General features: G+C 33.7%; 3 non-coding genes across 3 annotated transcripts; all 3 read left to right on the top strand.

Annotated features, from left to right (window-relative positions):
* Window positions 1-667: 667 nt before the first annotated feature.
* Window positions 668-783, top strand: LOC149777057 (U5 spliceosomal RNA). Its single transcript, XR_016416331.1, has one exon. It is a non-coding gene; the product is annotated as a U5 spliceosomal RNA (small nuclear RNA).
* A 6,119-nt stretch (window positions 784-6,902) lies between these two features.
* Window positions 6,903-7,018, top strand: LOC149777058 (U5 spliceosomal RNA). The gene has a single exon (XR_016416332.1). It is a non-coding gene; the product is annotated as a U5 spliceosomal RNA (small nuclear RNA).
* Window positions 7,019-13,137: 6,119 nt separating this feature from the next.
* On the top strand, window positions 13,138-13,253 carry LOC149777059 (U5 spliceosomal RNA). Its single transcript, XR_016416333.1, has one exon. It is a non-coding gene; the product is annotated as a U5 spliceosomal RNA (small nuclear RNA).
* Window positions 13,254-14,891: the final 1,638 nt, after the last annotated feature.

Raw genomic sequence — 14,891 nt, forward strand, 5'->3', positions numbered from 1 at the left:
GATCCGGAAGTAATAATTGCGACTCAATTTCATTAACGGCAGCCTAAACATGTCTGAATCTTTACTTAACCATGTGTGGACCACCTATTGGAATTGTACCAAACGCAATAAAGACAGTTAATGGTCTAAGCTTGGTATAACATACCCTAGTTTGCTAGTACATATGCCAGGTTTAAGGTCTACATTGCTCTCCTCGGAGAAGACAGATGATATCCCAAACATCTGAAACATCCACACGTTGCATTAATCTAAAATGGAATTTTTTTTCTTCAAGTAAATTTTGATTTCCTATATGAATAAAACACCTGTTATTTTTTTCCAAATTAGTAATCTTTTCCTGATGTATAAATAGGTAGTTATAATCCATCTCGATAACTCGAACATCTAACGAATGTGGATTACATCCCTTTTACTGTCAAATTAACTCCCCCTGCCTTTTCCACGACAAGAAATATAGAAATATTCATTAGTATCCTTTCTACCAGTATAAAGAAAATAAATGGGTTTCACTGAAATTCAAAATAGCCAATAGCAAAATGACACTGTATATTGAAAACTATGACCCTTTTGGATCTTTGTAGACATAACCATTCCACTATCGTCTTTACAAAAGCATTTGGAAAGTTCAAACTATTTCTCTTCAAAATAAAGCGTGAAAGTATAATGATTACTCTGGTTTCTCTTCACATCGTATTAATCTTTCGCCTTTTACTAAAGATTACCGTGGAGAGGAACATTTAATGAGTCTATAGACCATTCTTTGAAGCCTCACTTTGGTGAGGTACCAATTCAATTAAAGTAAACCTCTAGTTCAAATTTAGCATTTTGTTCTCTTTTCTTCTAACCAGATCCAAATGGAAGATAGTAACCGATGATTATATAATCAGGTCTCAGTACTTCCAGTTCGGTACTCACAAAGGTAGTTCTAGTCTATTGTTAGAACATTTATTCCTCTCTCATTGTCATGGTGATAGAAGAGTTATATTTATGCGATTTTGATAGGGATTTAAAGGTCATTGTTTATTCTTGAGAATATGAGCTCAGGTGTGGTTTTCCATGTGTATTTCGGCGATAGTGCATAGTCAGTAATAAGGCCATGGTGATGATCCGGAAGTGAAATATGTGTTCTGTTTACATACTGCTCTGTTGACAGTCCAGCCTCTCAAAAAAACCTTTGGCAAGAACTTCACCGTGAAGGTATTTTTAGATTAACATATGATTTGTACTGATTGTCACACAGTGGAAATGTCAGTCTCGAGAACCAAATGTAGAGAACATATAACAAAATTAATTGTGCTATGTCCTGTCAGTGCAGTATTTGAGTAAAGATTAAACTGGTATTAAATCTTTATTATTAATGAACGACACATGAAATTTCAATATGTTATGTATATTGACTTTGAAAAACAGTAGAATGAAATTAGAAATAAAAAGTTAAGTTTTATTTTGAAAAATTTAAATGAAATTTAAAAAGAAGTATAAAAAATTAAAACATTTACTCCAAAATATATAATATTTGTTGAAATGATATTAAATGATATCAGCATGTAAATATTCCTACACCATATATAAGTTCCAATGTTGGATATTTGTCAAATTTTGTCAGAGAAAATATCTTTGTAAGTCAAAATGAGACCATCATTTAAAATACACGAAGACAAAATTCCAATTTGTATTGGTCATTCAAAGTAATTATTAGGGGTCCAAGCAGTTAATTTATGTGTTTATCATGGGGTCACTTCCTGAGTAACACATATCTGCTTGTATGGCCTTCAGTAATTTTTTACAAACATAGTTATAGGGTATTTAGTGAGAGGACAGAGATGAAAACTTTATACTAGAACCTAGTCAAGTTCTCTACTAAATCATTTTAAACTGTCCCAGAATGAAATACAGTTCAAAGGGATAAAATATACTTTCCCCATGTATATTACCCTTGGATGTAAGAAAACAGCAAAATAATATAAGCTGAACACAAAATGCATTCCATTGTATTGTTCAGTTTGGTTACGATATTGATTGGTGTAGTGCAGCATTGTGGCCTATATGATGTTATGGGAATGCTGATGATCCATCTTGCTTTATGCATTATTAATTACTAATAATATTTGTTAACTGACACTCTAAAGATTGCATAAGAAATATTCAAACAGATTATTTGAATTTAACTTTGTACAACTGATTTTGCGATAGCTACATATCCCACATGAACAAATATTCATATATTTTAGAATGTTTGGGATCAAACGTTCACATTCAGTACATCATATAGGCTGACATTGTACATATAGTGAATCTGTAAGGCCCATTTCTGGCTGTGTGCGCTGAAAATATCCCAAAATGTTATTTTCATCATGAGTAGGCCTATGTATGATAACATATTTCAATTTAGTACTATGACAGTGTGCAGTATTGTAGCATCAGCTGATATCTGATTCCATTGAATCATTGAGTTTAATAATTGGTAACCAACACTCTTAATGATAAATGTTGAAACAGATCATTTGAATTTTGTTTGCACATTTGATCTTAACAAGTACATTGTATATGTCCCACATATGTAAATGTCCATCCTGGTTTTCACGTTTTGGGGATCAGAATTTCACATTTAGTTGACGATATAGGATTTATTGGTATCTATAGTTGATCTGTGTGGCCACATTTTGCTGTATTCATCTGCAATATCCAAAATTGTTATTTCCCTCATGAATAAGATCGCTTATAGTCATATATTTTAATTTATTACATTGTCGATTGACCTTCCTGTATACTGGTATGTACTAATGTTTGCACCAATGATCAAACCTCACCGCCCCAACATTGCCTTAAACTGTATGATACATAGTCTACCTGATTTGCTATTTAACCTGTAAATGGCTAAATATGCTTCTAGAAACCCCATATATTTTTAGGATGAATTTATCACTTTAATACATGGTCATCGCTTCACCTTTTTGAGTGTCAGTCTGTCATGTTTAATATTTTTCCCATGCTTGCAACCTTAATGTTATTTTGAAATCACCATATCGAACACATTTTAAATTCATTTACCTACATCTTACTGTTTTCTAGAATCAAGTGAGACATGTTATATCTTTTCAGGTCTAACATTGTATCTGGAACAAAATGTTAGAGTTGGATCAGTTTGGAAGCTCTCCAGTAGTCCGGTGGTGATAGCAAGGTTTCATAAGGACATGTGAAGTGTACTGTCATAAGTGACCATGATTAGTTCATATCACCACACTGATATATAGCACCACAAAGACATGGCTTAGGTCTTCATGAGAGAGAATAACACCATTTTTCAGTAAGGTAGAGCCTCCCTAGAAACTGTATTTTCCTATCCCATTGTCACCTTTTGTAGTTATTGACATTGAAATGGAATGCATTTTTGCTATACAACATGGTAGTGGTCCCATCCGAACTTTAAATCTGAGTGCGCTATTACTTATACAAACAACTGCCTACGTACCTGACACAATATGTGGAACATAGCACCTGTCACTGTTTCTTTAGTGTCTACACCTATATGCATCTGGACAGGCATATTGCGGTTTGCTGCCAAAATCACTATGAGCTGTGTTGCTTCACTAACCCTGGGAAAAATGATATCACTTGTACAGACTTAAGCTACCATTTGTTTTAAATACCATGTATTAGTCAACTTTGCTGTCTAAAATTTGTCAAACTGAATTTTAAAACTTGTAGGAAAATTTATATTTTCAATAAAATGTAGTTTTTAAAATTTAAATGTTTATTTAAATTTCCTTTATCAATAATTTCAAATTGTAAACATATTCTCAGAGAGGCCTTGTACATTCAGGTTTTCATTGCATTGAAAAATTCTTATAATTAAGGAAGATATAGCAAATTAAGTTTTGGTTTCTCAAGAGCACTTGGACCAAAACTTGCACCCTGTGGAACACCAGCACTACACACTTTCTGAAAGGTGTCACGTGTCTTGTTTGTAATAAAATTCAAAAAGACTTCATGTATAAAATTGAAATAGGTGTGGCATGCAAATATAAAAGTTTGACTAAAATTGGCCATAACAAATTGGGCCTGTCAGGAATCAGGTCACAATTAGTACATCCAGTTCAGTACCAATAGATGTAGTTCAAGTCTATTTTTAGAATATTTCTTCCTCTCATTTTGGTGGTGACAGAAGAGTTATATTTATGCATTTTTTAGGGATTTAAGAAGTATTGAGAAACAAATGTAGAGAACATAGAGTAAAATTAATTGTGTTCTATGTCCTTATGGATCTGACCTTGTTCGATTTATTGACAAATGGAGTTTATCAGGAATATTATGTTCCCTGAATATTACTGGACCAGAAGTATGTTAGTTATCACGTCACTTTCTCGCATCATACCTTCTATTTTGTCCTCTTTATCTCACATGTATATGGTATGCATGTGTGTTTGGAAGTAAGTAACATTATCTTATGTTTATGAATTTAGCATTTGATGTGATCTTATTCAAATACATGTATGTAGATGCACGTTTGCTTTTTAGACCAACAAGTAGATCTCCGCCTTTTCTTCTTTTTTCTCCCCTGACATTACCGGTAGTGTCAGAAAAAAACAAAAGAAGCGATGATCTACTTGCTGGTCTAGTTTGCGTGGAATATGTATGCAAATGTATGTACAAGTATTATATTTGCATATGGTCATCCAAAGTGTATCAATTTAGCGTTCATATATATACCAATCATGTGCTGCAAAATGGCATTAAACCCAGTAAAACCAATCTGAATAATCAATCCGCTAATAAAAAGAGGCGTGATCTAACGATTGTGGACTAGATGTATCAAAGTTTTGGAAATTAAGATCTGTTAAGTGTATATTTGAAACTCGTCTGCAGTAAAAACGCCCTGTGTATATACATGCACGAGTGTGTGTGTGTGTGTGTGTGTGTGTGTGTTTTGACTGAAAATCAAAGAACCGAAGGTACTGTAATATTAATTGCATTTGAAAGATGCAAGTTGTTTTTTTCTTGTTATTGTTGGAAAATGGCGTCAAACTCACAACATCACGCTGAATATGAGTAAACAGTGTGTGTGTGTGTGTGTGTCTAATATCAACGAACCTAAAGCACCATAAGCTTACGTCCATGTGCAAGTGGCAACATGGTTGGGGTTTTTTGTTTGTTTGTTGTGATCTGTTCATTCTTTTTTTCTCTACCTATGAGCATGTGCCATGGTATATTTCATCTTCGAACTAATTCTAAGAAATTAATAAATTCTTTGGGAAAGGCTTATTACATCGGCTTTACAATTTCATTAATGATCAAAGCTGCTCAGATTTGCTCCTTGAGGCATCTAACGAAACCAAATTAAAGCAAAACAGACGAAATAACATTAAGGAAATTTTTTTGACTATGGCTGCCTAAAAATAATTCAAAAAGAACAATCTTAAAACCATTCACATGTCACAGAGTACCAGCAAGTTTTAATATGCAACTTTGGAGGCCTCGTATTTCTAGCTACTTTTATGTATTTGTGATTGAAAATCTCTAACGAAATCTGAGTTGTTACTTACATAAACTTTGTATTACTATTATTTTTGATGGATAGTAACACCGGCTGCATTCATTTAAACTCAAAACATACAAATCTATGAAAACGGCATGACACGTTTCCGACAGAAAATAATTTTCAATGCTGGCGATGTATCACAGCAGGTGACATATCTTAAAAGAAATGAAGAATTTACACGTAAGTATTAAGGTTTTAAATGCTAATTTTAAACTACATGGAATTAAACGGGAACCCGGATGGCCGAGTGTTCTAAAGCGCTCGACTTTACCAATCACTGCCATCTCATCTCGATCCACGTGGTTCGGGTCTCGGGGTCGGTCTATGTGTGTATATGAGAAAGGTTGCCATTAGCCTCTCGTGAGTCGGTGGCTCTTCCCGAGGTTTTCTCCAGTTTCTTATGCCACTATTTATACTGGCCGCCATGTATAGCCTATCACGTGCTGAAAAATGGCGTTATTCCCACAACAACAACATGGGAATATGTTATGCGCCTTTTTCGCGAGTTGGATCTAACAGAGAAGCAGTTTTAGCAGTAGGAAGAGAAACTCATTGATGCTCATTTTACAAAGAGTTTTCAATTTAATTTTCCTGAAATCTATACCTCAAAAGCCGAAATCTAAGCTGCGTACCACTACCGAAACGAGAGAGGAAACAATGCTCTAAATATAGACTGGGACTACTTTTGTGGGTACTGATCCGGAAGTAATAATTGCGACTCAATTTCATTAACGGCAGCCTAAACATGTCTGAATCTTTACTTAACCATGTGTGGACCACCTATTGGAATTGTACCAAACGCAATAAAGACAGTTAATGGTCTAAGCTTGGTATAACATACCCTAGTTTGCTAGTACATATGCCAGGTTTAAGGTCTACATTGCTCTCCTCGGAGAAGACAGATGATATCCCAAACATCTGAAACATCCACACGTTGCATTAATCTAAAATGGAATTTTTTTTCTTCAAGTAAATTTTGATTTCCTATATGAATAAAACACCTGTTATTTTTTTCCAAATTAGTAATCTTTTCCTGATGTATAAATAGGTAGTTATAATCCATCTCGATAACTCGAACATCTAACGAATGTGGATTACATCCCTTTTACTGTCAAATTAACTCCCCCTGCCTTTTCCACGACAAGAAATATAGAAATATTCATTAGTATCCTTTCTACCAGTATAAAGAAAATAAATGGGTTTCACTGAAATTCAAAATAGCCAATAGCAAAATGACACTGTATATTGAAAACTATGACCCTTTTGGATCTTTGTAGACATAACCATTCCACTATCGTCTTTACAAAAGCATTTGGAAAGTTCAAACTATTTCTCTTCAAAATAAAGCGTGAAAGTATAATGATTACTCTGGTTTCTCTTCACATCGTATTAATCTTTCGCCTTTTACTAAAGATTACCGTGGAGAGGAACATTTAATGAGTCTATAGACCATTCTTTGAAGCCTCACTTTGGTGAGGTACCAATTCAATTAAAGTAAACCTCTAGTTCAAATTTAGCATTTTGTTCTCTTTTCTTCTAACCAGATCCAAATGGAAGATAGTAACCGATGATTATATAATCAGGTCTCAGTACTTCCAGTTCGGTACTCACAAAGGTAGTTCTAGTCTATTGTTAGAACATTTATTCCTCTCTCATTGTCATGGTGATAGAAGAGTTATATTTATGCGATTTTGATAGGGATTTAAAGGTCATTGTTTATTCTTGAGAATATGAGCTCAGGTGTGGTTTTCCATGTGTATTTCGGCGATAGTGCATAGTCAGTAATAAGGCCATGGTGATGATCCGGAAGTGAAATATGTGTTCTGTTTACATACTGCTCTGTTGACAGTCCAGCCTCTCAAAAAAACCTTTGGCAAGAACTTCACCGTGAAGGTATTTTTAGATTAACATATGATTTGTACTGATTGTCACACAGTGGAAATGTCAGTCTCGAGAACCAAATGTAGAGAACATATAACAAAATTAATTGTGCTATGTCCTGTCAGTGCAGTATTTGAGCAAAGATTAAACTGGTATTAAATCTTTATTATTAATGAACGACACATGAAATTTCAATATGTTATGTATATTGACTTTGAAAAACAGTAGAATGAAATTAGAAATAAAAAGTTAAGTTTTATTTTGAAAAATTTAAATGAAATTTAAAAAGAAGTATAAAAAATTAAAACATTTACTCCAAAATATATAATATTTGTTGAAATGATATTAAATGATATCAGCATGTAAATATTCCTACACCATATATAAGTTCCAATGTTGGATATTTGTCAAATTTTGTCAGAGAAAATATCTTTGTAAGTCAAAATGAGACCATCATTTAAAATACACGAAGACAAAATTCCAATTTGTATTGGTCATTCAAAGCATTTATTAGGGGTCCAAGCAGTTAATTTATGTGTTTATCATGGGGTCACTTCCTGAGTAACACATATCTGCTTGTATGGCCTTCAGTAATTTTTTACAAACATAGTTATAGGGTATTTAGTGAGAGGACAGAGATGAAAACTTTATACTAGAACCTAGTCAAGTTCTCTACTAAATCATTTTAAACTGTCCCAGAATGAAATACAGTTCAAAGGGATAAAATATACTTTCCCCATGTATATTACCCTTGGATGTAAGAAAACAGCAAAATAATATAAGCTGAACACAAAATGCATTCCATTGTATTGTTCAGTTTGGTTACGATATTGATTGGTGTAGTGCAGCATTGTGGCCTATATGATGTTATGGGAATGCTGATGATCCATCTTGCTTTATGCATTATTAATTACTAATAATATTTGTTAACTGACACTCTAAAGATTGCATAAGAAATATTCAAACAGATTATTTGAATTTAACTTTGTACAACTGATTTTGCGATAGCTACATATCCCACATGAACAAATATTCATATATTTTAGAATGTTTGGGATCAAACGTTCACATTCAGTACATCATATAGGCTGACATTGTACATATAGTGAATCTGTAAGGCCCATTTCTGGCTGTGTGCGCTGAAAATATCCCAAAATGTTATTTTCATCATGAGTAGGCCTATGTATGATAACATATTTCAATTTAGTACTATGACAGTGTGCAGTATTGTAGCATCAGCTGATATCTGATTCCATTGAATCATTGAGTTTAATAATTGGTAACCAACACTCTTAATGATAAATGTTGAAACAGATCATTTGAATTTTGTTTGCACATTTGATCTTAACAAGTACATTGTATATGTCCCACATATGTAAATGTCCATCCTGGTTTTCACGTTTTGGGGATCAGAATTTCACATTTAGTTGACGATATAGGATTTATTGGTATCTATAGTTGATCTGTGTGGCCACATTTTGCTGTATTCATCTGCAATATCCAAAATTGTTATTTCCCTCATGAATAAGATCGCTTATAGTCATATATTTTAATTTATTACATTGTCGATTGACCTTCCTGTATACTGGTATGTACTAATGTTTGCACCAATGATCAAACCTCACCGCCCCAACATTGCCTTAAACTGTATGATACATAGTCTACCTGATTTGCTATTTAACCTGTAAATGGCTAAATATGCTTCTAGAAACCCCATATATTTTTAGGATGAATTTATCACTTTAATACATGGTCATCGCTTCACCTTTTTGAGTGTCAGTCTGTCATGTTTAATATTTTTCCCATGCTTGCAACCTTAATGTTATTTTGAAATCACCATATCGAACACATTTTAAATTCATTTACCTACATCTTACTGTTTTCTAGAATCAAGTGAGACATGTTATATCTTTTCAGGTCTAACATTGTATCTGGAACAAAATGTTAGAGTTGGATCAGTTTGGAAGCTCTCCAGTAGTCCGGTGGTGATAGCAAGGTTTCATAAGGACATGTGAAGTGTACTGTCATAAGTGACCATGATTAGTTCATATCACCACACTGATATATAGCACCACAAAGACATGGCTTAGGTCTTCATGAGAGAGAATAACACCATTTTTCAGTAAGGTAGAGCCTCCCTAGAAACTGTATTTTCCTATCCCATTGTCACCTTTTGTAGTTATTGACATTGAAATGGAATGCATTTTTGCTATACAACATGGTAGTGGTCCCATCCGAACTTTAAATCTGAGTGCGCTATTACTTATACAAACAACTGCCTACGTACCTGACACAATATGTGGAACATAGCACCTGTCACTGTTTCTTTAGTGTCTACACCTATATGCATCTGGACAGGCATATTGCGGTTTGCTGCCAAAATCACTATGAGCTGTGTTGCTTCACTAACCCTGGGAAAAATGATATCACTTGTACAGACTTAAGCTACCATTTGTTTTAAATACCATGTATTAGTCAACTTTGCTGTCTAAAATTTGTCAAACTGAATTTTAAAACTTGTAGGAAAATTTATATTTTCAATAAAATGTAGTTTTTAAAATTTAAATGTTTATTTAAATTTCCTTTATCAATAATTTCAAATTGTAAACATATTCTCAGAGAGGCCTTGTACATTCAGGTTTTCATTGCATTGAAAAATTCTTATAATTAAGGAAGATATAGCAAATTAAGTTTTGGTTTCTCAAGAGCACTTGGACCAAAACTTGCACCCTGTGGAACACCAGCACTACACACTTTCTGAAAGGTGTCACGTGTCTTGTTTGTAATAAAATTCAAAAAGACTTCATGTATAAAATTGAAATAGGTGTGGCATGCAAATATAAAAGTTTGACTAAAATTGGCCATAACAAATTGGGCCTGTCAGGAATCAGGTCACAATTAGTACATCCAGTTCAGTACCAATAGATGTAGTTCAAGTCTATTTTTAGAATATTTCTTCCTCTCATTTTGGTGGTGACAGAAGAGTTATATTTATGCATTTTTTAGGGATTTAAGAAGTATTGAGAAACAAATGTAGAGAACATAGAGTAAAATTAATTGTGTTCTATGTCCTTATGGATCTGACCTTGTTCGATTTATTGACAAATGGAGTTTATCAGGAATATTATGTTCCCTGAATATTACTGGACCAGAAGTATGTTAGTTATCACGTCACTTTCTCGCATCATACCTTCTATTTTGTCCTCTTTATCTCACATGTATATGGTATGCATGTGTGTTTGGAAGTAAGTAACATTATCTTATGTTTATGAATTTAGCATTTGATGTGATCTTATTCAAATACATGTATGTAGATGCACGTTTGCTTTTTAGACCAACAAGTAGATCTCCGCCTTTTCTTCTTTTTTCTCCCCTGACATTACCGGTAGTGTCAGAAAAAAACAAAAGAAGCGATGATCTACTTGCTGGTCTAGTTTGCGTGGAATATGTATGCAAATGTATGTACAAGTATTATATTTGCATATGGTCATCCAAAGTGTATCAATTTAGCGTTCATATATATACCAATCATGTGCTGCAAAATGGCATTAAACCCAGTAAAACCAATCTGAATAATCAATCCGCTAATAAAAAGAGGCGTGATCTAACGATTGTGGACTAGATGTATCAAAGTTTTGGAAATTAAGATCTGTTAAGTGTATATTTGAAACTCGTCTGCAGTAAAAACGCCCTGTGTATATACATGCACGAGTGTGTGTGTGTGTGTGTGTGTGTGTGTGTTTTGACTGAAAATCAAAGAACCGAAGGTACTGTAATATTAATTGCATTTGAAAGATGCAAGTTGTTTTTTTCTTGTTATTGTTGGAAAATGGCGTCAAACTCACAACATCACGCTGAATATGAGTAAACAGTGTGTGTGTGTGTGTGTGTCTAATATCAACGAACCTAAAGCACCATAAGCTTACGTCCATGTGCAAGTGGCAACATGGTTGGGGTTTTTTGTTTGTTTGTTGTGATCTGTTCATTCTTTTTTTCTCTACCTATGAGCATGTGCCATGGTATATTTCATCTTCGAACTAATTCTAAGAAATTAATAAATTCTTTGGGAAAGGCTTATTACATCGGCTTTACAATTTCATTAATGATCAAAGCTGCTCAGATTTGCTCCTTGAGGCATCTAACGAAACCAAATTAAAGCAAAACAGACGAAATAACATTAAGGAAATTTTTTTGACTATGGCTGCCTAAAAATAATTCAAAAAGAACAATCTTAAAACCATTCACATGTCACAGAGTACCAGCAAGTTTTAATATGCAACTTTGGAGGCCTCGTATTTCTAGCTACTTTTATGTATTTGTGATTGAAAATCTCTAACGAAATCTGAGTTGTTACTTACATAAACTTTGTATTACTATTATTTTTGATGGATAGTAACACCGGCTGCATTCATTTAAACTCAAAACATACAAATCTATGAAAACGGCATGACACGTTTCCGACAGAAAATAATTTTCAATGCTGGCGATGTATCACAGCAGGTGACATATCTTAAAAGAAATGAAGAATTTACACGTAAGTATTAAGGTTTTAAATGCTAATTTTAAACTACATGGAATTAAACGGGAACCCGGATGGCCGAGTGTTCTAAAGCGCTCGACTTTACCAATCACTGCCATCTCATCTCGATCCACGTGGTTCGGGTCTCGGGGTCGGTCTATGTGTGTATATGAGAAAGGTTGCCATTAGCCTCTCGTGAGTCGGTGGCTCTTCCCGAGGTTTTCTCCAGTTTCTTATGCCACTATTTATACTGGCCGCCATGTATAGCCTATCACGTGCTGAAAAATGGCGTTATTCCCACAACAACAACATGGGAATATGTTATGCGCCTTTTTCGCGAGTTGGATCTAACAGAGAAGCAGTTTTAGCAGTAGGAAGAGAAACTCATTGATGCTCATTTTACAAAGAGTTTTCAATTTAATTTTCCTGAAATCTATACCTCAAAAGCCGAAATCTAAGCTGCGTACCACTACCGAAACGAGAGAGGAAACAATGCTCTAAATATAGACTGGGACTACTTTTGTGGGTACTGATCCGGAAGTAATAATTGCGACTCAATTTCATTAACGGCAGCCTAAACATGTCTGAATCTTTACTTAACCATGTGTGGACCACCTATTGGAATTGTACCAAACGCAATAAAGACAGTTAATGGTCTAAGCTTGGTATAACATACCCTAGTTTGCTAGTACATATGCCAGGTTTAAGGTCTACATTGCTCTCCTCGGAGAAGACAGATGATATCCCAAACATCTGAAACATCCACACGTTGCATTAATCTAAAATGGAATTTTTTTTCTTCAAGTAAATTTTGATTTCCTATATGAATAAAACACCTGTTATTTTTTTCCAAATTAGTAATCTTTTCCTGATGTATAAATAGGTAGTTATAATCCATCTCGATAACTCGAACATCTAACGAATGTGGATTACATCCCTTTTACTGTCAAATTAACTCCCCCTGCCTTTTCCACGACAAGAAATATAGAAATATTCATTAGTATCCTTTCTACCAGTATAAAGAAAATAAATGGGTTTCACTGAAATTCAAAATAGCCAATAGCAAAATGACACTGTATATTGAAAACTATGACCCTTTTGGATCTTTGTAGACATAACCATTCCACTATCGTCTTTACAAAAGCATTTGGAAAGTTCAAACTATTTCTCTTCAAAATAAAGCGTGAAAGTATAATGATTACTCTGGTTTCTCTTCACATCGTATTAATCTTTCGCCTTTTACTAAAGATTACCGTGGAGAGGAACATTTAATGAGTCTATAGACCATTCTTTGAAGCCTCACTTTGGTGAGGTACCAATTCAATTAAAGTAAACCTCTAGTTCAAATTTAGCATTTTGTTCTCTTTTCTTCTAACCAGATCCAAATGGAAGATAGTAACCGATGATTATATAATCAGGTCTCAGTACTTCCAGTTCGGTACTCACAAAGGTAGTTCTAGTCTATTGTTAGAACATTTATTCCTCTCTCATTGTCATGGTGATAGAAGAGTTATATTTATGCGATTTTGATAGGGATTTAAAGGTCATTGTTTATTCTTGAGAATATGAGCTCAGGTGTGGTTTTCCATGTGTATTTCGGCGATAGTGCATAGTCAGTAATAAGGCCATGGTGATGATCCGGAAGTGAAATATGTGTTCTGTTTACATACTGCTCTGTTGACAGTCCAGCCTCTCAAAAAAACCTTTGGCAAGAACTTCACCGTGAAGGTATTTTTAGATTAACATATGATTTGTACTGATTGTCACACAGTGGAAATGTCAGTCTCGAGAACCAAATGTAGAGAACATATAACAAAATTAATTGTGCTATGTCCTGTCAGTGCAGTATTTGAGCAAAGATTAAACTGGTATTAAATCTTTATTATTAATGAACGACACATGAAATTTCAATATGTTATGTATATTGACTTTGAAAAACAGTAGAATGAAATTAGAAATAAAAAGTTAAGTTTTATTTTGAAAAATTTAAATGAAATTTAAAAAGAAGTATAAAAAATTAAAACATTTACTCCAAAATATATAATATTTGTTGAAATGATATTAAATGATATCAGCATGTAAATATTCCTACACCATATATAAGTTCCAATGTTGGATATTTGTCAAATTTTGTCAGAGAAAATATCTTTGTAAGTCAAAATGAGACCATCATTTAAAATACACGAAGACAAAATTCCAATTTGTATTGGTCATTCAAAGCATTTATTAGGGGTCCAAGCAGTTAATTTATGTGTTTATCATGGGGTCACTTCCTGAGTAACACATATCTGCTTGTATGGCCTTCAGTAATTTTTTACAAACATAGTTATAGGGTATTTAGTGAGAGGACAGAGATGAAAACTTTATACTAGAACCTAGTCAAGTTCTCTACTAAATCATTTTAAACTGTCCCAGAATGAAATACAGTTCAAAGGGATAAAATATACTTTCCCCATGTATATTACCCTTGGATGTAAGAAAACAGCAAAATAATATAAGCTGAACACAAAATGCATTCCATTGTATTGTTCAGTTTGGTTACGATATTGATTGGTGTAGTGCAGCATTGTGGCCTATATGATGTTATGGGAATGCTGATGATCCATCTTGCTTTATGCATTATTAATTACTAATAATATTTGTTAACTGACACTCTAAAGATTGCATAAGAAATATTCAAACAGATTATTTGAATTTAACTTTGTACAACTGATTTTGCGATAGCTACATATCCCACATGAACAAATATTCATATATTTTAGAATGTTTGGGATCAAACGTTCACATTCAGTACATCATATAGGCTGACATTGTACATATAGTGAATCTGTAAGGCCCATTTCTGGCTGTGTGCGCTGAAAATATCCCAAAATGTTATTTTCATCATGAGTAGGCCTATGTATGATAACATATTTCAATTTAGTACTATGACAGTGTGCAGTATTGTAGCAT

The sequence above is a fragment of the Sinohyriopsis cumingii genome, chromosome 18 (assembly GCF_028554795.1).
Source record: "Sinohyriopsis cumingii isolate HCF-2022 chromosome 18, ASM2855479v2, whole genome shotgun sequence".
Lineage (NCBI taxonomy): Eukaryota > Metazoa > Mollusca > Bivalvia > Unionida > Unionidae > Sinohyriopsis > Sinohyriopsis cumingii.